Source organism: Suncus etruscus, chromosome 2 (genome assembly GCF_024139225.1).
Source record: "Suncus etruscus isolate mSunEtr1 chromosome 2, mSunEtr1.pri.cur, whole genome shotgun sequence".
Lineage (NCBI taxonomy): Eukaryota > Metazoa > Chordata > Mammalia > Eulipotyphla > Soricidae > Suncus > Suncus etruscus.
The window spans coordinates 129,654,803-129,674,857 of record NC_064849.1 but is presented as its reverse complement, the minus strand read 5'-3'; positions in this window follow the sequence as shown (position 1 = coordinate 129,674,857).

Below are 20,055 nucleotides of genomic sequence, written 5' to 3'. Positions count from 1 at the left end.
ACCACTCAGGGGTTGGTGAGGTTTCAGTAATTTACTCAAAATGTGTTTGAGTCCTCAAACAAACAGTCTGGGCTGTGCTGACCTGAATTCTGGGAGCCCAGTTGCTTGATCCAGGAAAGATTAGAGGGTCTGAAAGGGTAGGCAGGAAGAATCTGGTTCTCATGGTGCAAAAGTGATCTCCAGTTCACCATCCCCTGCAGTGACCCTATGCTACCAAAAAGATGGAATACAGTTAAAAAATATTTAGTACAGGGGGCTTGAGCAATAGTACAGCGGGTTGGGTATATGCGTTGCATGCAGCTGACCCAGGTTCCATCTTCAGTGTCCCATATGGTCCTCCAAGCCTTCCAGGAGTGATTTCTGAGAGCAGAACCACTGTTTGTCTTGCGTGAGACAAACACAGTTCAATCCTCAGCATCTCAATGGTCACTGAACGCTACCAGGAAGAATGACCCTTAAATAATGATCCAGGAGTAGTCCTTAAGCAATGCCAAGTACAGTCCCCCACAAAAACAAACGAACAAAACAGAACAGTACAAAGAAGAGTTAAGAGTGAAGTTCCAGTGATAAGAGTGTATATTGAACATGTACAAGGCCCCAAGTTCAAGCCTCAGCACATATGTGTCCCCAGTTCACTAGGATAGTCCTGGAGACCCCCTGAGCAACACTGAAGCCAAGTACCTGACCATCAGCTACTCGCCAAGGTGGGAGTAACTCCCCAATGGTGCTGGGTACGGAAAAGAAACCAATGGCTGCTCTGACTAGGAAGTACTTTTCCAGGAAAAAAATAACGCTTGAGAGTATCAGTTGGGGTAAAAGAAGGAAATAGAGAAGGGAAATAAGTTTCCAGTTGACACTTGGACAAATTACATTTATGAAGAGGCAACTGAGCTGAGACAAAGTACTGCACTCGTGGGGAGGGGGGAAATCATCATTACATAATCCCTTTTACTGGTTTCAGAGATAAGAGTGCTTCTCTGCTATTAAGTTCTATCAGGAAGTCCATTGATACCTTCAACTTTGAAGTGACTCATAAAGCCTCTACTGTCTTAATTCATGTCCCCAAATATCCCAATAAACAAAGATTAAAAACTAGATTTGAACTTTTCTTCTGCCCAGAATAGTGGACTAAGGAAGGCACGCTTCAGATCCCTAGAGTGTCTGGGTAGCAGGTGTGTGTGTCTCTCTCTCTAAAGCTATAAATCGCCGCACACAAACCACACACAAACCAATCTTTCCCAAAGGCCAAACTAACTGACACTTGATTTCCCAAAGCCCCAACCGCCTCCCCCAAACATTGCTTCTTCCCCTAAAGCACAATTTCCAAATCAGCAGCAGCAGCACCTGGGCACCACCCGTGCTTTGGTGTCCGCGCGTGGGAATCCGGGCAAAGAGAGGCAAAGAACTCTTGCACCAGCCACAACACCGTGGGTTTTCGGAACCCAGAGAGCAACCACAGAAAGGCCCCGATCCGTGCAAGCTGAGAGTCGAGGGGGTCCCTGGCTCCAGCGCCGATCCACGCAAGGCTCCAGGAGGGACAGTCAGAGCTGGTGTCCCCTCTGCGGCGCCACCAAAAAAAAACCTCAGTCCCTCGAACCGCTTACCTGGTCAAGATCCTGGTCCAGCAAGTACGGAGCGCACCCCGGGAGCCTAGGGCGGACCTCGGGGGTGCGCTCTTGGCCGACCTGGGACCCGCACGCGGTCTCGGCTTGAGCCGCCCGGTGCGCACCGCACTCTCCACCTGCGCGTCCGCGCGCGGAGGGCGGGCCTCGGCCGTATTTACCGAAAGAGGCGGTCCCGGCGGGGCCCGGCGGGCTGGGCAGACTGGCGGGATCTGGCCGCCGCCGGGTGCTGTCCTTCGAAGAGGCCCGGGGCGCGCCCAGATAGGGAGTGGGCAGCGCGGGGCAGCCTCGGGGCGCAGGCCTGGGCAGCTTCGGGCGCTGCCGCAGCGGCTCGTGCGCCCCAGGAATGAATGAATGAATGCGCACCCTTCGGGGGAGATGCGCGGCGGGTTCAAGTTCGCCTTCGTCCTCTCCAAAGCGCCAGCAGCTCCCACTTTGATCCCGGTCTCCGAAGAGGAGCCACTTTCCTTAAGAGTTGGGGGGCTTAAGCCTCAGAATATTCGGGAGGGAGAAGGAGAGCAAGAGCGGCGCCTCCTCGGTCTCCTCCTTCAGGGACACGGGTGCAGGTCCTCGAGTCCCCACCTTGTAGACTTTGGTGCCAACTAGACCAGAGGCCTCTTGGGGCCTCCTGCTGCTGGGGTTTGGGGGGTTTGACTGAGCGCAACGTCCCGCTTCTAGCTTCTCAGCAAACCAGGGAAGAAGACACCAGGCATGGAAAGGCTCTCCATTAAATTGCTAGGAGATGGGGTCCTCTTAGTTCCAGGCTGGAGGTCAGAGCTCTGGGGCTCTGTGGCCAGTTTCGGCCGACCAGGGACTCCACTCGGTTCAACCTCCTGCAAGCACTGCACCTAGGGCGCCGGACTCTCCCGGGCACCGCGCAGCGCCTCTGGATAGAAAGGCGCCTGAGCGTTGCCGGAATTAAACTGGTAACTTTCCCTGCCCTTGAACTGGGAGTTTCGAGATGGGTTTACTAATCCCCGTGCTATTTGTAACCTGCCCCTGCGGAGCACGTGACGCGGGCCCGACACCCGCCAGTTTCCACCCCAGAGGTCAGGGCATGGCAGGGGCAAGGTGAGTCAAGGGCTCAGCGCCCAGAGCCCCGGGGACTTCCCCAGCCCTGTGCACTTCTCCCTGGCTTCTGGTCCACTGGGCCTGCCGCCTGGCAGCCTGGCAAGAGTTAATTGCATTAACCTTTGGAGAGTGTGAACACTTCACATAACTTCACATACCTGGCTGAGCGGTTGGTTGCCCTGGTGCTCTCACCAGGTTACATAGGTAAAGAGGGAAGGTGGGCTGCGGTGGGTGAGGTGTGGGGATTAGGGGGGCTGTAGACTGGATAAATTGCAGCCATTGGCATTAGTAAAAAGATAGATAGATAGATAGATAGATAGATAGATAGATAGATAGATAGATAGATAGATAGCACTAATTTCTATCAGGATCCAAAGGAGAATCTCTCCCTATTTTTAGGAGGGGAAGAGGTAAAGATGGACTCTTGGAGTCCCTCTCCATGCTCATGGAGATCTTTGGTCAACCCATCAATAGGAACTGTTGGATAGACTGCTCACCAAGAGGTAGCGCTCTGCCTGGTGGCACTCTGGAGGCCTTCAGGGCACCAGCTCTCGATTCTCCAATCCAGCTCCCCTTTCCCATTGTGGGCTCCTGGCCTCTGTGGATCTCTGCCCCTAAATACCGGTAAGCTATCACCCTTGATAATACTGTTAATGATAATAGTAACATTGAGATGCCCTGCTCTCAGCCAGCTTCTGAGTTTGTACTTTGTCTGGTTCTTTACTAAGAGGTGTAGTATCAAATAATTAACGCCAGTTGTTGTATTAAATAATTAACGATGGAGCTGGATGGTGAAGGATGGAGGTGGATTTCTCTTTGCCATCCCAGGCCACGTGGTTCAGCAACCCCATCCAGCCGGCGGGTCCCAGGCCCAGGTGAACGGCGTAATGAAGACTCACTCACAGGCAGGCATCAGGAACCATCAGCTTTATTCATGCCCTATCTACACGTAAATCCAGGGTGGAGTAACAAGAGGCTCTAGGACACAGAGGTTGGAGCTAGCAAGGGATTGGCAGAATAGAAAAGTTATTTTTCAGGTGAAGATGTTGAAGCCCAAAGATGCAACGTAGCCTTCACCACTGATGAGTAGGGATCAGAGATCCTGGCCGTGCCTCACTCCTCCTGGGAACACCTGTCACCGGAGCACCCATAGCACCATCAGCTCAGGAAATGGCTTTTCCGGTCCAGGGCATTTGCGCATGGGAACAGTACAGCTGCTATGTCCCAGGACACTGCTAAAATGCTGCGTCCAGGGTGGTTCTATCCTGGCCAGTGTCAGATTTACCACCTTTGAAAGGTCCTCCCAGGACACCCAGCTGATGAGCAGCAGTGACCATTGCACAAGAACAGCCAGCCCTGGACTTTCTAAGAACTCCCGTCCTACTCTGCTCACCCTCTCCACTCAGGCCTGCCCCCCAACTCTCTTATTCTGAGACCCCGTCTCCTTCCCTCCTCCTCCTCCTCTCCCTCTCCAAGGGTGAAACTCAATCTCTGGCCGTGTTGTGTGCGGGCCTGCAAGGGGCCTGTTGATACAGCTGTCCCTGTGGTGCCACATGACTGCAGGCTGGCCACACATGACGGACTTGAATGTACTGCCACCAAGGACAATCAGATTAGCCTCCACTTGGGATATCTGCTGCCTGGACTTTGTCTTCTGGAGCCCTTTGGATGAAAGTAACCACTTTGGAAACCATTCATCAATACGGGAAATATATACCCAGACTTTCAGGTGCTTCTCTTTGCCACTGCAAACCTTTTCTGAAGGACAACCATCTAATACCTTTGTTAGTCTCTGATCATAATAAAAGATAAGCCTTCATTGGATCCTTCAAAGAAAAAGTGTTAGGAGGGACTGGAGTGGCAGTATGTAAGGTAGGGAGGGCATTTGGCTTACATAGGGCTAATTTGGATTCAACCTTGTTACCCTATATGGTGCCCTAAACTCAGCAGGAATTATTACTAAGTGTAGAGCCAGGAATAGCCCCTGAGTCTAGCTGGGTGAGGTCCAAGAACCAAGGGGAAAAAAATCATGTCAGGAGCCAGAGAAATTAAGGTACTTGCCTTGTACACAGCTACCAGGGTTCAATCCTCAGCACTCCACAAATTTCCACAAGTATCACCAGGAGTGATTCCTGAGCACCTTAGGTGTGGTCCAAACTAGTTCCTTCTACATTCCCCCATCCCATTAAAAAAAAAAAGTCTTCTGCCTAATGGAATTTCTATTTCAGTAAGGAGAGATGAGAAAGATCACTGAGAAAGGTGACATCTACTGAGTAGGAAGCAGGAAGTTCTGTACAAAAAAGAAGCCCCAGAAGGAAGGACCGTGGAGATGCCCATTCCATTGGCCTCTCGTGGATGACAGACCAAAAGAACAGGGTAGCAGGAAGGTGACTGAACTAAGGAAAGCAGCACAGATTCCCATGTGGCAGCACCAATTGTTCCCGAACTTAGATGCTTAAACAACAGGTTTGTTTTTTTTTCTCTCTCAATTTCTCAGAGTCAGAAATTTGGGAGCAGTTCAGCACAGGCTCTAAGAGGCTCCTTCTAGCAATTACCCTGGGGCTGCTTCTGCTATAGGTCTGAGTGTGGCTGGCAGATCACACAACCCTGACTCTCTGGGACCTCCAGCCCTACGTCCCTCTCTCCCGAGAGGAAGTGAACCAAGAGGAAGGGCCTTTCCCAACAGTGTCTGAAGGCCCAGCCTTCTGATCCTATTCTTGTGGATTTTCTGTATATTCTGATCCTTCTTCTGGATCCTATTCCTTAGACTTGAGTCATGAAGCCAAGAGCAGAAGAATTGGGCTCCATCTTGTTTCTCACTTCTGCAGAGGCCAGCATACCAGAATTTATGTACAGGTACATGTGCTGTCTAGACATATGGTACCTGAGCACATGTCTGTCACCTGCATCTTCTCTTCAGAGTGTGGACTTTCCTACTTTCATGCAGGGTCAGGTATGGGACTCTGCCTTTGGAGAAGCCCATGTTCTCCCTTGAGGACATTATTCCTTCTGCTTCTGTTTCTTTTGCTTGTTTGTTTGTTTTTGGGCCATACATGGCAGTACTCAGAAGTTACTCCTGGCAGGGTCAAGGGACAATATGGGATGCTGGGGATCAACCCCAGGTCAGCCCTAACCACTGTGCTATTGCTCCAGCTCCTCCTTCTATTTCTTTTTTTTTTCTTTTCTTTTATTGAAGCAGTTGTGATCAACAGAATCTTTCATAATTAAATTTGAGATATACAATGAATCAGGGCCCTTCCCACCACCAGTGTCAGCCTCCCTCGACCAATGGACCCAAAATGCATCCTATGCAGCGGCAGTTTTCCTGATTCCTTTTTTGGATCTGTATAGTAGAAAATTCAAGTACATAAGTCCCTCTTGTGCTCCGAGTTCATGTTAGAACCAGGATATTGAGATTTTTCGACTTGTTATTTTTACCCTCATATGCACCATTAGTACTATGTGGCATTGTTTCTTTTTGCATTGGTACATTAAAAATGGGGAAAACTTATGTGTGCAAATAAGTTCTTATCTAATAGAGATAGGAACACATATATTTTATATTGCAGGGGCCTTATACCCTGAATACTTGTTATAGTAACTAGGCTTGGGCTTCAGAAGATCAGACATTAGCCATTCACCCCTGAACCTTGAGTTCTTCTATTTTTTATTCTCTTCCTTCCCTTCCTCAGAATTTCTAAATAAAACCTGTTTTAATTTCAAGTCTAGAAACTAATTTGTCAACATGTTTTCCAGCTATTACAAAGAACTACAGAGACACAGGAGGAGAAGGAAGAGCTTTCAGGCAGAGGAGAGAGCAAGTGCCAAGGCCCTGAGGTTGGCACATGCCTGGAGTGTTCCGGGAAGATAGAGAATCCAGGGTGGCAGGAGCAGCTAGGCCAAGGGAAAAAAGGAAAAGGTCAGAGAGCAGGGCCAGGTGTTGTGAGCCGGGCTTGGCAGTTATTGTAAATGCTTAAAGTAAGCTGGGAAGCCTTTGTAGCAAAAATTGTTGGCTGAGGGGCCCAGAGTGATACACAGCAGGTAGGTTATTTGCCTTGCCCGTAGCCAACCCAGGTTCAGTCCCCAGAATCCTATTTGGTCCCTGAGCATGCCAGGAGTAATTTCTGAGTACAAAGCCAGGAGTAACCCCTAAGTGCTGCTGACTGTGGCCCAAAAACACAAAGAAAAAAGCTATTGAAATATGAAGGATCTAACATTTAAAAAGAAAGCAAACAGACCAGAGATATGATAAAGGGTTAATGTGCTTCCTTTGAATATGGACCAATCCTGCTTCAATCCCAGGTACCATAAAGTCCTCCAAGCATCACCAGGTATGATTTCTGAGTAGAGTCAGTAGTAAGCCCTGAATACCCTGGGAGTGGCTCAAAACCCAAACTAAATGAATTGATAATAAATAAGTGAATAAATAAATAGGGCCATTGACATAATGAGCTCTGGGTGTGCTTGGTCTTGTGTGTGGAGCTGGTAGGTCAGATCCACGTGTGCTGAAAAGCAAGTTTACAGAGTTTCCCTTGGAGAGATGTAGGTATGTCTACATGGCTTGGGACCTGAGGAGCTGAAAAGAATATTCTGGGATCAACCAACATAGGGAAGGCTAAAAAGAAAACATGTTTGATGAAAAGCTCAAATTTCAGATTGGGACATGTGAGCTGAGTAGGGAATGGAGAAGACAGTGGAGTTTACAAACCTTGAGTTCAGGAATTCTGCAAGAAGGAATTTTACTTCTTATGGCCCATTGATGGTGGGTTTTCATAAGTTTTGGTTTAATATGAGGTGGTTGGTGTTTTTTGGCATGTATTTTTTTGTTTTTGCTTTGGGAAGGGGGCTCCTGGCTTTGTCCTTATGTATTACTCCTATCTTGGGGGACCATAAAGGGTGCTGGAGATTGAAAATCAGGTCATCTACATGCAAGCAAGTGCCCTACCTGCTGTCTGTCTGGTCAGTTTTTTGTTTTGTTTTGTTTTGGAGCTACATTTGACAGTGCTTGGAGACCAGTACCAGCTCAGTACAGGGAACCAGTTTGTGCTCCGTGATGCTTAGTGGACCACGGCCTGTTGGGGATCAAACCCAGGCTTCCTGCAAAGCATGTGCTCCAGTCTTTTGTACCATCTCCCTGGTCATTTAGAAGTGCTTACTACAAAATTAAGAAGGTTGGGTTCCTCTTCTAGAGGATTGTCCCTGTGAGGAGCCCTGATTAGGAATAACCCATATTTGGAGACACCCTGCAAACTGGTTCCTCTGAGAGGGGAATGTTGGGAATTTCCAGTGGGTAGAGGGTATTGAGGGATACTGAATTCCCATAGGTGCAGGATTTTGTGGCCTTACTCTCCAGGAGTTGCTCTTGGGAACACACCCCTTTGCTCTCACCACATGTCAGGAGAATTACAAAGTCCCAGCCTAAAGAATAGGCTCGGGGCCGGAGAGATAGCATGGAGGTAAGGTGTTTGCCTTTCATGCAGGAGGTCATCGGTTCGAGTCCCGGCGCCCCATATGGTCCCCCGTGCCTGCCAGGAGCAATTTCTGAGCCTGGAGTCAGGAATAACCCTGAGCACTGCCGGGTGTGACCCAAAAACCAAAAAAAAAAAAAAAATAAGCTCATGGCTATGCTGTTGTTGAAGATGCATGGAAAGGCTTTTTGAAGGCTCATCCCCCAAATCAGTCCATCAAGTCTTTTCAGATGTTTCTGCTTCGCCTGCAATGAACTCCAGTGTCCAAAGCAGGCCTCACTCTCCTCCTATCCTGGGCATTCACTGAGTCTGCTTGTGCTACTGAAGGAATTTGTTCATGCACACTCAGCCTTAGGTCCAAGTTTCAAGATGCCCTACAATGCCCCTGAACCCAATGGGCCCCAATTGGCCTAATCTGCAACTGCTGCAGACTTCTTGCTGAAGGGGTGGGGAATAGGCCAGGCAGGGTGGAAACAGCATCCTGGAGAGTTTTCCTTTGTTTCCTGTTCCTCTGTTGGACTTAGACCTGGCAGCCTAAGAGATAGGTCCAGGGTGGGACTGATCCAGCAAGTCTGAGCTGACAGTTTAGATTGGGCCCCTCAGATATCTACCACACCCCACCACACACCATCACCATGTGGCCTAGAGCAAACATAGTCTTTTCAAAGTGACTTTGCTGTGCTGAGTAGTGCTGTTGATTTAATGGATTATATAGCAACTTCAGTCTGTGTGTGGAACTTTGACAGCCAAGGGAAGTCAGTTGTTCAGGAGACAGTGGGGAACTGTCTGGGGTGCATGTGATGTTGGCAGTAGAGGCCTCTGATCATTGAGGGAAAAGTTGGAGGAACCAGTGTGTGGGCAAGGAGATGTCTGGTCTCCTGTATCTTACATTTACTCTTTCAACCCCCAAGACCTTTTTGTGTGTGTGAGGGAGGGAGGGAGAATACCCAGCAGTCTCTAGACTTACTCTGGGCTCTGCACTCAGTCATCATTCCTGATGGATCTCAGGATAGGTGTTACCAGGAACCAAACCTGGTAAGTGCAAGGTAAGGGCCATATGCACTGTACTATCATCCCAGTCTCAAAGAAGGTATTCTTTCTCCCCTGCCTGTATAAAGGAAATGAGGGCCTGACTTAGTTCCTTATTTTACACCTTTACAGCTATGAAGATGGCAAGTAAACTGTGTCTCATCCGAGTCCAGGTCTTGTAAAATGGGAATAATCCATCTGTGGCAAAGGCTGCCTTAAAGTGTGTCTTGTTGGTGCAAGGCACATCCTGGGGAATTTCTTTAGCTTCCATGGCTGCCTCATTTCCAGATATGTCTTCTCTTCCACAGTCTATCTATAGGAAAGCTGATGGGAAAACTTAGGAGGAAAAAAAAGAGATAAAGGGGGGTGCAGAGCTAGCTCAGGAGCCAGGGGTGCAGACTGTGAAACACAGGGACCCAAGTTGGCTCTGTGGCATGCAGCAGCTCCCTGACCCCATAGTCATCCTGGGGGCCCATCTATGCATTGTCAGGCTTGGATAACTGACCCAAGTATGACCAAATATGACCCCCAACTATGACCCAAGGTTGACCAAGTATAAGTGGGAGTGACTCTGGCTTCCTAACTGCTGATTGGGATCTTCCCTATGCCCCAAAAGAAGAAATGAACAGGGGGAGGGGACATAACATGAGAGCAAGGTGCAGCATGCTGACCACATATGCTCCATCTGCAGTAGTCTGAGCCTGGTCAGCTCAGCTCATTGGTCCCACAGCACACAGTCCCATCATTTTTTAAATTGATTGATTGATTGGTTTATGGGCCATACCCAGTGGTGCTCAGGGGTCACTCCTGACTCTGCACTCATAAATTGCCCCTGGCAGACCATATGGGGGACCATATGGAATGTCAGGAACTGAAATGGGTCCCTCCAGGATTGGCTGCATGCAAAGCAAATGCCCCACCACTGTGCATCTCTCTGGCCCCAGGTCCCATCATTTTTAAGTGTCCTCCAACTCATTTCATGGGATCTCGAGGAAAGAGACCAGTCCAGTGTTTCCCATGCTTAACTATGCTCATGGCCCCTTTTCTAACTCACTCCACCACCCTCTGCAGTCACTATCATTTCCAGAAAGTTCTTTGCTTTCATTGGTGTCTCTGAGGGAGAGGTTTGGGGCTCAGATACAGGAGTTCTTCAACCAGTCAGGGCTCAAAGTTCTCCAGTGCTTACCTACATATCTCAAACCCCTCACTCCACCTTGGGGACTTGCCCCCAATTTGATTGCCAAAGAGGATTCCAGAAAAGGCTTCAAAGCAGTTGCTGGACCTGCTCGCCTCCTCAGCATTCCCCACTTCAACCCTTGGCTTCTCCCCCAGCAACTTCTGGCCTAAAACGTTTAGCTATAAACACCTGAGAGCACCTGAGATCTAGGACTCTGGGACATAAAAGGCGATTTGGCAGGAAACCGGCCCGCGTGCCCTGGATTTCAACAAAAGGCTTCTTGTCACAGGCACAGAGGCCACCAGCCAGGGCTGGGCAGGGTTGATTCCAAAAGAAGAAAAAGAAAGCCGCCTTTGCCTTTTCCCTACCTCCCTTTGTTTTAACCAACTTTATAAGTTGGTTTTTGTTTTGTTTTGTTTAATTTATTACTTTCAATGTGGTTACAATAGCATTTGCTTGCATGGTTTTGATGAGCATGATATAATTTTACCACCATAAAAATGCCCGAGACCATCCACGCCTGTCTCAGTGTCACCCCAAGTTTGCTTTGTCACCCACTACCACACACACACTGATTGATTATCTCAATTTTGGAATTAAAACAGGGCAAGTGTTAGGCTGGAGAGCAAGTGCAACCCCGGGGCTCTCTTCCTGCAGGATAAATTCAGGAGCATTTCTCTTCCATCACAGCCTAATTCAGCCTCCTGAGACTAGTAACTACCTGGTGAACTCTGTGCAGGCACATCCAACTCATGCACTTCAGAGCAAGTCTCTAAGGCCAATACTGTGCTCCCTCACATTACAGATACCCAGAGAGGAGAGCAGAGCCTCTGAGGACTCAAAACCTCTGCTGCCCTCAAACAAGCCTGAAGCACTGTCCAAGTTTCCTCTTTCCCATGCACCTCAGAAGGAGCTCTGGCAAGCACCATCCTTTCACTCTCAAATTCACCAAGGAAATGTCAGTCCACCGCAGAGTTTTCTGCACTTTAGCCTGCAGCATCCTACAGCCCTGAATCCTCTGAGTCTCTGCTATTGCTCATGCAGGTCACTTTCTCAGTACAGGGTACTCCTTAGCTCCCGCAGACTCCCCCTAGCCCTCATTTAGTACTGCTCAAACCTCTATGAATGCTTCAGCCCCTCCTGTCACTGTCAGTGATGACTTGTGGCTGTCAGGTCTCAAAGGTTTCCAGGTTTTAACACCTGGAGCTCAAGTGTCTTCCATTGCAAGTCTTGCCTTTGTGGGGATACTTCTAGCCCTCGCATGCACACTCCAGCTGACATCAGTCCTTCCTGTCTCTAAGCTGAATCAGCATCTCATTGGGCCAGTGAGGACAGAAACTGTGCCTTCTGCCTGAGCTGGTCCCGGAGGATTATCTCCACCCCACTCCAAACATTCTTGTAGCAGCTGCCAACTGTGGGTGACCTTTCACCTCGCCCATTCTGTTTCTCTCATGCTTTACCTTTGTGATTTTTTTTTTTTTTGGTTTTGGAGCCACACCCTGCTGGGCTTGGAGATCAGAACTGGCAAGTGCCCTAGCAGCTATACCATCTCTTGGGCCCCCTTCCTGAAAGAGTTTTGCTCCTGCAGCAGCGCTGCTTCTGATTTCCAACTTCCCAAACTCATGCCTTGTCAACACAGGCCTATGCATTGCTGCCCAGACTTTCAGAGCCAGGTGGGTAAGAACTGCCTGGGACAGTCAGTCATTTCCTGCAAAAGAAGGCGGAAGTGAAGAACCCCAGTGGCCCTCACTTGCACCTTGCCTCACCCGAGGTCAGGTTTCTACATGACTGTTTTAGAAAATCCAAAGTCCAGGGAGATCCTACCCCACTCAGGTAGCACCCTAGCAAGGTAAGGATGGGGAAGTCATCTTCCAAGGGAAGATGAACCCTCAATTGACCTGGCAGGGAGTCCAGGCTACTGCAGGAACTGGAGGATTCAGAGGAAGTCTATCACTGCCCATGTTGTTTACAAAAAGCCTGGAGCAGGCCAGGAGGTAGTAGGGAAGTTAGAGGCACATCAATAGCATGCACCCAACTTGCATTGGTTCTTGGCACCCTCTGATCAGTGCAGGGTGTAGTCCTGAAGGTCCTGGAGCACAGCTGGGGTGGCCCAGGTGGCCCTATAACTGGAGGACTCATCCTCAGGCCCTTGCATTAATTGTGGGCTCAGCTGGCAGAGAATTGCTGGTGGGGCTACAGGTCTTGAGCACTTTGTGGAAGTCTCCCACCAAAAGGGGGAAATGCCATAGTTCAAAATTATTAGTATGCCAAAGCAGCAGCAGTGTGTGTGTGTGTGTGAGAGAGAGAGAGAAAGAGAGAGAGAGAGAGAGAGAGAGAGAGAGAGATATGAAGCTCAAGGCCTCACTCATGCAATGCAAGTGCTCTAGTGCTGAGTCACAGCCCCAGGCCCTAAGCAGCCTATTTGAGGAGACACATTCAGCTGCCCACCCTTCAGAGCCCTAAGAGTGAGTTGGCAAAGTGTTGCAGGAGGTGGTCACACAGCTAATGTAGTCTGCAAACCATTGTGCTTCTATTACAGTTATGCATCTTCTGTCACATCTTACTCATGGACACTGAGATCTCATGCATTCTTTTTTTTTTAACTTTTCTTACATTTTATTAGGAAATAAAAGTGTGGGAATACAAATGATTTTAAGATTCTCAACTTGCACTTGTCATTTCGTTCTAAAGTTTTTTTTTTTCGTTCTAAAGTTTCTTACCAGCATCTATTGTACTTCCTTCTTTGTTTGACTGTTTAACGAATATCTCATTGTTGATAATGACACAGAGGCCTTGTTTTTCTCCATTCATCTTATAACAGTCTGGATTCTTTTTTTGTGTGTGGACTTTTGGTGTGTGAAGTATATATTGTGGAGTGTGTGGTATTGTGGTGTCTGTGGTATGTGTGGAGTGTGGTGTGTGGAATGTGTGGTATGTGCAATGTGAGAAATGTGTGGTGTGTGCGAAGTGTGTGGAGTGTGGTGTGTGGGTTGTCTTTCACACAGTTGTGTGCATATACACCTGGCAACTGAAAGTATGTAGATCTCAGCAAATGTGTGTGAACTCTGCCAAAAAGTGTGCAGTATCAGGCAGGAGCAATGATAGTAAAAAAGGGAAGGAGGAAAGTTTTATATAAATAATCCAACAACCTCCAAAAAAGAAATGTATAATAAGAAAAAGACCTGTGGGGCTGGAGAGATAGCATGGAGGTAAATAGTTTGCCTTTCAAGCAGAAGGTCATTGGTTCGAATCCGGGCATCCCGTATGGTCCCCTGAGTGTGCCAGGAGTGATTTCTGAGCGTGAAGCCAGAAGTAACCCCTGAGCACTGCTGGGTGCTACCCAAAAACCAAAAAAAAAAAAAAAAAAAAAAAAAAAAAGAGGAAGAAAAGAAAAAGACCTGTAAAATGTGAGACTATCAGATGCAAAAGTAGCACCTTTATAAATAGATTGTGATTTAATGCATGAACCAAGCTAATCCCAGTTGAATCCGTGGTGCTTCTCAAGTCACAGTCAGTAGCTGCCCAAGATATGAAGTCAGGAAGGGAGACTACCCCCCTAGGCAGCTTCCCATCTAGCTCACCCTTCCAAGTCAGGGATCCTCTCTGAGTTAGCAAACAAGGCCCATTGCAGTGAGCTGACACTGCGCAGGTCCAGAACCAGGTTCTTAGACAGGTGTGAAATTGCTCTCAGTCAAGGAGTCCATGGACCAGGATCTAAACCCCAGGAGCCCTCTGCTGAGGGCACAGTGCCCACACTGCACTCCAGATGGGGTGAGATAAGGGATACCTCTGGGGACTGACCAGCCTTGCTGACTTCCAACATCTTTGGCAGCTACTGAAAAAATGACCTGAGAGGTGCCTTGATTCAGTTGGGTTTAGTTTAGCTCAGCAGCCCAGAGATCTGGAATACCTCTCACTCCCAAAAAACACCCCGGGGGCCCGGAGAGATAGCACAGTGGTGTTTGCCTTGCAAACGGCAGATCCAGGACCAAAGGTGGTTGGTTCGAATCCGAATCCCGGTGTCCCATATGGTCCCCCGTGCCTGCCAGGAGCTATTTCTGAGCAGACAGCCAGGAGTAACCCCTGAGCAATGCCGGGTGTGACCCAAAAAAAAAACAAACAAACAAAAAAAAAAAAACACCCCCGGGGTTAGTGCTTAGCACACCAGTTTACAAGCCACAGTTTATGCAACTCACAGACCCTGGGCCAAGGAGCCTGAGGCAGAAGAATGCGAGGGAAACCCCTGTCCAACCCCCAGGCCAGACCCCCACACCAAATGTGTGCTTTCAGCTTATGCCAAGATGAGTTAAACCTAAGAAGCTCTCTCCCACTGTCACACTTCAGGGGAGAGTTTTGCGGTGTGTGTGTGCGTGTGTGTGTGTGTGTGTGTGTGTGTGTGTGTGTGTGTGAGAGAGAGAGAGAGAGAGAGAGAGAGAGAGAGAGAGAGAGAGAGAGAGAATGAGAGAGAGGAGAGAAAGGAGAGGAGAGAGAGAGGAGAGAGGAGAGAGAGAGAGAGAGAGAGAGAGAGGAGAGAGAGAGAGAGAGAGAGAGGAGAGAGAGGAGAGAGGAGAGAGAGAGGAGAGAGAGAGAGAGAGAGAGAGAGAGAGAGAGAGAGAGAGAGAGAGAGAGAGAGAGAGAGAGAGAGAGAGAGAGAGCAAGCGCTCTGGGTGGTCCCTGAGCATCCCAGGGTGTAGCCCTGGTGACTCCCAGCAAACCTGTATTGAGGCACAAGCACCAACAGTGTGCCCTTGGCCAAATAATGCTGGGCAATGGCTCCTATGTCCGAGTCTTGCTTCTATTTTATTTTATTCTGCTGAAATCTTATTTTATTTATTTTGGTTTGGGTTTGGGGGCCACACCCAGTGGCACTCAGGGGCTATTCCTGTCTCAGCCCAGGCATGATCCTCTCAGATATCACAGATGGTTCCAACAAGCACCACCAGAAAGGATCCCTGGACATAGAGCCAGGAGTAAGCCTAAGTACAGCTGGATGTGGCCCCAAAACAAACCATTTTTACTATACCCATAGCCCTTCACAAAACAACGTTGTGCTTCATTTTGTGCCTTATTAAATCATTGACACCACAAATGGAGGCACTTATCTAAATATATTCCTACCACCAAACTTCAACTACCTTACAAAGTACCTGCCTGGCTCAGGTCACATCTAACCTACTATTGTATAGACACTAGGGGGTGGAGCTTTCCAGTGTTGCTGGGGCCACCACAGCCATCCCCACTGGTGCCGAGGGTGCATGTAGAACAGGGGATCCAAAAGGCTCTGGGAGAGCAGGTTCAAATTCTGCTACAAGCCATTGACTGTCTGTCAGATACTAGAAAGTCCAGGGCCAGAGCTGTGTTTATAATACAGGGAGCCAGTGTGTTTCTTCAGCCAGCACGTTTCACCCATTCTCTATGGACAGAGTCCCTAGCTGCCGAAGGACTGGGACCACCCCCTCCAATCCTGGGGATTCAGTCCTCCTAAAGTAATTCCTGACCGGGTAGAAATGGAATTGACTGGGTCAAAAATGTGGTAACTTCAGCCAAGAACACTTTCTGCTGATAGGCTGGTGTTTGTATCAGATGCTGCTATCTCACTGGTCTGCGGGCCAATAAAATAAGGCCAATTTCTGATAATACTGCCTAGCCAACTGTGAAGTTTATGACTCCAACCAGGAGGCCTGGGAGATGGAAAAAAGCATCTTGGAAATAATTGTAGAACTTCACAGATCATTAGCAATCTTGACTTCCCATTCCCCACCCTGGAGTTGTAGTCTGAGATTTATTTTCCTCCAGTCTTTCACTGCTTATAGTCAAAAGAAAAAAAATCTACCCTCAATTCTCTACACTTTCCATAATTATATTCCTTCCTCTCAACATCCAAAGATTGAAAGAGACTAAAGAGGTAGACATAAGCACAGTGCAGTCTGCAGGGTAGGTTCCTTGCCTGATGATAGAGATTGAGCGTTCAGTATTGAAAGTTCAATGCTCAATATTTTATAGATGAAGGGCCAGTGAGAGTACAGTGGGTAGGGTGTTTGCCTTGCATGCATGCAGCTGATCTGGGTTCCATTGGGTTCCCTGAACTCCACCAGGAATGATCCCAGAGCACAGAGCCAGGAGTAAGTCCTAAAGCCACACCAGATATGGCCCAAAAACTAAAATATATTATATTATATTATATATATTTTTACAGATGCTAATGAATATTCAATCAAAGTCCTTTGACTTTATTTTTCATCTCAATTTTTGCTTTTGCAACACCAAGGATCAAACCCAGGGTCTCACACATGCTTAGCCATGTCCCCACATCTCTTTCTTTCTCTTCTCTCTCTCCTTAGTGAATCTAGATAAAGGTTTGTATATTTTTATCTTTGCAGAGACCCAGACCTTAGTTTCATTGATCTTTTCTATTGTCATTTTTTTTTTTTTGGTTTTTTTTGGGCCACACCCGGTAACACTCAGGGGTTACTCCTGGCTATGTGCTCAGAAGTTGCTCCTGGCTTGGGGGACCATATGGGACACCAGGGGATCGAACCGCGGTCCATCCAAGGCTAGCGCAGGCAAGGCAGGCACCTTACCTTTAGCGCCACCACCCGGCCCCTCTATTGTTATTTTTTAATCTCCATTTCATTTATTTTAGTTTTAATCTTACTATTGTCCTTTGTTTTGTTCTTTTTCTAGTTATATTAGGTTTAAACTGAGGGGGCTTTTTTTGGCTTGTTTGTTTCTTTTTCTTTTTGGAGTACACCTCACAGTGCTCAAAGTAACTCTGGGCAGTGCTTGAGGGTCATGTGGCACCAGGGATGGAGCTTACAACTCCTCATGCAGAGCTAGTGCTCCAGCCTGCTGAACCTTGCCCAAGGCCTTTCTTGTTTCTTGAGGTTGTCTGGATTGCCTGACTTTCCTCTTTTACTACATCTTCTAGATTTTCAGTCTGTCATCTTTGCATTTTCATTTGATTCTAGATTTTTCTATTTCTTCTTTGATTTTTGGTCTGTCATCTTTCCATTTCCATTTGAATCTAGTCTTTTCTACTTCTTCTTTGATTTCTTCATTGCCCCAGAATTCCTTCCATAGCATGTTGTAAAATAAAAAAAGATGTGGAGGGACCAGAGTAATAGCACAACAAGTAGGGCATTTGCTTTGCCCACAGTTGAACCAGGTTTAATTCTCAGCATTTCATATGGTTCCCTGAGCCTGCCAGGAGTGATTTCTGAGCCCAGAACTAGGAGTAACCCCTGAATACTTCCAGGTGTGGCTCCAAAACCAAGAAAATAAGATGAACTGATAATAAAACTCACATGAAATGAAGTTATTTTTAAAATGTGAAAAATAAACACATTTTTTTCCTTGTAATTCATTTTCAGCTTTATATAGTTTGGTTGGAGAAGAGATGTTTGCTATGACTACAGCCTTCTTAGTTTTACAGAGACTTGTTTGGTGGCCCCACATATGATCTGTTCCTATCAATGTTTCAGGTGCACTTCCTGAGAAGGATGTCATCTGCTTTTGAATGGAAATTCTTCTGTATATGTCTACCAATGGGTTCATTGTGTTGTCTTTAAAGGCTCTATATTAATTATCTATCAGAGATGATTATGGGATGTGGTGCATTGAAGTGTTATTAGATTGTGCTATTTTCTGCTTGCTTACATAGAGCAACTGCTCTATGTACTCAGGAACTTTGTCCCCAGCAGCACTGGAATGTAGTGGGCTCCATCTCTCAGCTCACTAATGGGAGCCCCCAAACAGATGAAATCTCCTGTGTGTAAATGTTAAGCCATGCTTACACTTCTCCATGCACTCTTTCTAGTCTGCATACCTTGTTAGGCTTTTGTTTCACCCAGCTGTAAAATATTTCTAAGTAAGCATTTAACAGATCAGAGGTCATTGGTATCTGAGGCAGGTAAGAGGTATTTGTTTTTCACTTCATACGTTAGCATGAAGGTAAGGTACATACAATAGAAGATGGCACCCATTTCTTTCTACCTTGACCTGACATTTTCATGCAGATCCTGACTTTCCTGCACTACCTTTTCAAGGTTTGAAGAGAGTGGTGGTATTTGGGCTGAGTTTACAGTGTTGGAAGGATTAGTGGTCACTGATTATGAAACAAGCTCCTCTCATCCAGGATGTCTTAACATCTTTCCACTTGCAACTTAGTTCTGACTAAGAAAGTTTGACCCTGGGTTTTCTAGTATAAAAAATAGATCTATACATCAAACATCTACTGATGTTACATGATAAAAAAATTTATTTTGGGGTGATAGCACAAATTTTGGGGTATTTGATTTGTACACTGCCAACCCAGGATGAACCCTGATTCGATTTCCAGCATCCCATAACGTCCCCTGAGCCTGCCAGGAGTGATTTCTGAGCGCAGAGCCAGAAATAACCCCTGAATGCTACTGGGTGTGGTCTCAAAAACAAAAAAATATTTTTCTGAAATGAGGGGCAGCAGGTAGGGCACTTGCCTTGCACCTGGCTAACCAACCAGGAGTGAACCCCAAGTGCAGAGCCAGGAGTAAGCTCTGAGCTGGTTATGTTCAAAATAAATCAACAAACAAATAAGTAAAATGATCTCCAGGTTGTTACATTACCCCATGTGGGATCATGACCCTTAAGTTAAGAAACTAGGCTCTAGCATGGTTGGGGAATGTTCGCCCACAGGCCTCTGGAAATCCTTCAGTCTGGCCCTGGTGCATTACTGGACAGACTCGGGCTTCTTGGCTGTCCACAGCTCACCTACCTATATCATCAGGCCCCTAAATTGTGTATAAATATCCACATGGCCCATGGCAGAGAAAAAGATTCCCCATCCTGCTCTAGAATAAAAGCATTATATGCTATTAACTGTTTTGCGTTTCAGTTATTTGACTTGAGTTCTATTAATACTCAGCAATAATACTATGGTGAATGATTTGTATTCAAGGCTAAGCACACTGAAATGCTAACCCCAGTTTGGTCTTAGCTATCATGTCATCAGGTAAAATCCTTTTCATACCTTACTTGTAATTTAATTGTGGTTTAGATTTTTAGACTCAATCTTGGCCTTATTATGTGAATGCATTTAATTTACTTTACACCCCAAGATGTTCACTAATTGGGGTTATAGGGTGACAGTGATGCCTGGAAAAAAGTTAACAGCCCCAGGGACTTAATAGACCTTCTGTTTATGACAATATTTTGTTGCTGCTGTTTTCCTTGGGGGTTGATGAGCTAGAACAGACTGATGCATGCAATATCAGCTTCTATAAATCTCGATTAGCATTCTCCCTGGAATGAAAATATTTATGCAGATAATCTTGTTAAAAATTGGCAGAAAGTTAAAAAAAAAAAGAATTGGCAGAAAGGCTGGGGCCAGACCCTGTGTTTATGGAGTTTGTAAATTAATCTTGGTTGTTTCAGTGCCTTTATTTATTAATTATGTTAACGTATGCCATCTAGGGAATCTCCATCCACTAAAATTTTGTGACTTTAAATTACATTATCATAAGTATTAGAAGTCTTTTAAGCTAGAATTTGGGGTGTTTGAAACTTTCTTTTGGTTAAGGATTTTGGCTAAATGGCTAGTTTAAGTTATGATTTCAACATGCATTACAGAATGGGATAAAAAGATTTTTAAGTAGTGGAATTTTAATCCTGTTTGGAGGATTTGTTAAGATAGTTAATATAGCTTAAGGAC